At 37.3% G+C, this 3,838-nt stretch overlaps 1 non-coding gene across 1 annotated transcript; it reads left to right on the top strand.

Moving 5' to 3' along the window:
- The first annotated feature begins 1,438 nt into the window (after nucleotides 1-1,438).
- LOC135269796 (U6 spliceosomal RNA) lies at nucleotides 1,439-1,542 on the top strand. The gene has a single exon (XR_010338051.1). It is a non-coding gene; the product is annotated as a U6 spliceosomal RNA (small nuclear RNA).
- Nucleotides 1,543-3,838: the final 2,296 nt, after the last annotated feature.

Genomic DNA, 3,838 nt, shown 5'->3' with positions numbered 1-3,838 from the left:
AGTAGAATTATTGAGTCAATTCCATTTTTAAATTTTTTTTTACTCAACTAATGCTTTTTAAAGAATTCAAACAACATAGAAATACATAGAATAAAATGAAAATCCCTCCTTCCTACCTAATTCTATTCTTATTCCTATCACTATTGCAGTCTTGAGTTCAGTTCATTCTATTACGTATTCTTTCCATTAGACTTTTTTTTATTTTGACAATGATTTTTAATTTTCAAAAACTCCTCTTGTTCTCTGATAGTTACTTTTTTATAGCTGCCAATTCTTATTTTATGAATGTGATAGATTATTTCAATATTGTTGTTTATATCCAAAGTCAGAAAATAAACTTCTTTTATAATCTTTTTTGTTCTTAATATTCTCTTTCTGTGATCTAGTGGTCCGTTCATTCAGCTTGATCCTTCTCCTTCTTGCTATTGGTGTTCTACACAGCATCTGAGAGTCTTAGAATTCTCACTTATCTCTATGAATGAAGACCTGGGAAGCTTTATTTAGGTAGCTTTGCAGTTGCAAATGTCTTTCCTCACCCCCACCCTAAAAAGTGTGAATTGAGGGGGCTGACAGCATGCTCTCTAGAAGGTTCCACATCCTAACCAAAAGCCCCACCGAGGCAGCAGTTGACTCTCTAGTGTGAAAATTTCCTTCACCTCTATGACCTCTGGCTCTGTGTGAGAGAATTTATGAACCTAACTGGCCCCTGTTCAGTAACAATGACCCATCTATTGTCACATGAGCCCTTCTGTTCTTTGTTCTCTTGAAATTTCTCAAAATCTGCTCTTATCTACCTAGGTGTTTTCAGCGTGTTTTCTCAACCCTTATCAAGTCGATCCCATTACTTTTCATCATCCAGGAAATTTCCCACCATTTCTCATATGTTGATGTCACCCTTTTTTGTTTTCCATAAAAGTGGTGGATCTAGTCTTTGACAAATATATTTTCTTTTATTTCAAGGGATTTAGAGGAAGGCCAGAGGTGGAGACAGGGTCTTGCTCTGTTGCACAGGCTGGAGTGCAGTGGTGCAATCACAGCTCACTACAGCCTCAACCACCCAGGTACAAGCAATCCTCCCATCTCAGCCTCCCAAGTAGCTGGACTACAGGTGTTCACTACCATGGTTGACTTATTTCTTTGTAGAGACAGTATTTTGCCATGTTGCCCACATTGGTCTCAAACTCCTAGGCTCAAGTGATCCACCCACTTCAGCCTCCTAAAGTGCTGGGATAATTTTCTACTTAAAGATTCATCATAAAAGATAGCTAATTAATTTAAACAAGAAATATCTAATTCATTTTCTTGTTAATATGCATTTTTCAAAATAAATTGATTGCTAAGAAGTAAATAACTTTTTAAAGGAATTTTTTTGGGTTCCCAGAATCTGTACAAAATAATTCTACCCATAAATGAAGGCTCTAGTTAAGCTCCATGTCTTGTGCTCATTTCAGCAGAACAAATACTAAAATTAGAACAATACAGAGATTAGCATGGCCCTTGTGCAGTGATGATGCACAAATTTGTGAAGTGTTCATATAAAATGTATATAAAATTTAAATTTAAAAATATAAAATAAAAATTTTAAAAAGACTCATTTCTTTCCTGAATGCTCCAGATTTCTCTAGCCCACAATTCCCTTCCCTTTCATAGAGCTTTTATGCAGCTTTTTGTCTACTCCACTTGTTTTGATACTATGCGGATATTTGACTATGAATCTTGACCATTGATAATTTACTGGAAGAGGTGGGTAGCAAAGAAGTTGATTAAATCTTCCATGACTCTGGAAAGAATATAGGTTAGCTCTCAAATGTTATCAAGTCTAAAAGCAATTTTTAAATGGTTATTGCATTTTGCCCAACATTATATTTGATAAGAGCAGGAATTGCCTATATAGAGTAAATTTCTTAGCATGTCTCCTTCCCAAGAGAAAGGGAGCTCTGATTCCTAATGGCCAATGCCATTTACCCAGCCAGAATACCTCCAACATACAAATACAGACTTGTCAAGGTGATGTAAAAGTAGTCAGAATCAAAGTGGAGTCACACATTCCCTCAGACAGGGGTTAGAGGCAGAAGGGATTGTGGCAGATGGGAGGCAGGACTAGATTGCAGCTTCAACTCGGATGGACAGAGCAGTGTGTGGAGGCTCACATGGTGAATTTTTGCTCCAGAACAACTGCAGGAATAAATCAGGAAACCCAAGAGGACTCACCTACCCCCACGAAGGAGGCAGATTGCTCCTGCAGGACCCAAGAGACACCCCAAATACTGTGCTAGTATCCACAGCTCTTGAGACCCACAGATGTTTCACACCACAGGACTCTGTCCAGACAACCCCTGGTACCAGTCTGGAGCTTGGTAAACTCGCTGGGTGACTAGATCCAGAAGAGAGATAACAATCACTACAGCTCAGCTCTCAGGAAGCCACATCTGTAGGAAAAGGGTGAGAGTATTACCTCAAGGGGACTCTTTGGAGGACAAAAGAATCTGAACAACAGCCTTCAGCCCTAGATCTTCCCTCTGATAGAGCTACCCAAATGAGAGGGAATCGGAAAACTAACTCTGGTAATATGATGAAACAAGATTCTTAACACCCCCCAAATGTCACACTAGCTCACCAGAAATGGATCCAAACCAAGAAGAAATCCTCAACTTACCTGCAAAGGAATTCAGGTGGTTAGTTATTTATTAAGCTAATCAGGGAGGCACCAGAGAAAGGTGAAGCCCAATGTAAGAAAATCAAAAAAATGATACAACAAGTGAAGAGAGAAATATTCAATGAAATAAATAGCATAAATAAAAAAAACAATCGAAACTTCAGGAAACAATGGACACACTTACAGAAATATAAAATGCTCTAGAAAGTCTCAGCAATAGAATCAATCAAGTAGAAGAAACAAACTCAGAGCTTGAAGACAAGGTCGTCAAATTAACCCAATCAAACAAAGGCAAAAAAGAATAAGAAAATGTGAACAAAGCCTCCAAGAAGTCTGGGATTATGTTAAACAACCAAACCTAAGAATAATCTGTGTTCCTGAGGAAGAAGACAATTCTAAAAGCTTGTAACATATTTGGGGGAATAATCAAGAAAAATTTCCCCAGCCTTTCTGGAGACTTAGATCTGCAAATACAAGAAGCACAAAGAACGCCTGGGAAATTCATCACAAAAAGATCATCGTCTAGGCACATTGTCATCAGGTTATCTAAAGTTAATAGGATCTAATTAGTTAATCTAATAAAGAGAGAATCTTAAGAGCTGTGAGACAAAAGCACCAGGTAACCTATAAAGGAAAACCTATCATATTAACAACAGGTTTCTCAGCAGAATCCCTACAGTCTAGAAGGGATTGGGGCCCTATCTTCAGCCTTCTCAAACAAAACAATTATCAGCTAAGAATTTTGTATCCAGCAAAACTAAGCTTCTTATATGAAGGAAAGATTCAGTCTTTTTTCTGAAAACAAGTGCTGAGATAATTCACCACTACCAAGCCACCACTACAAGAACTGCTAAAAGGAGATCTAAATCTTGAAACAAATTGTGGAAACATATCAAAATAGAACCTCTTTAAAGCATAAATTTCATAGGACCTATAAAACAAAAATATGATTGAAAAAACAAAAACCAAGGCATACAGGCAACAAGTAGCATGATGAATGGAATGGTACCTCACATCTCAATACTAACATTGAATATAAATGACCTAAATGCTTCACTTAAAAGATACAGAATTGCAGAATGGATAAGAATTCACCAACCATCTTCTGCCTTCAAGAGACTTACCTAACACATAAGGACTCACATAAACTTAAGGTAAAGGGGTAAGAAAAAGACATTTCAT

This window comes from Aotus nancymaae, unplaced genomic scaffold, assembly GCF_030222135.1.
Source record: "Aotus nancymaae isolate 86718 unplaced genomic scaffold, 86718_ANA_hifiasm-v0.15.2.pri h1tg000057l, whole genome shotgun sequence".
NCBI lineage: Eukaryota > Metazoa > Chordata > Mammalia > Primates > Aotidae > Aotus > Aotus nancymaae.
The sequence above is the reverse complement of the archived record's forward strand: the minus strand, read 5'-3'. Positions and strand labels throughout refer to the sequence as shown.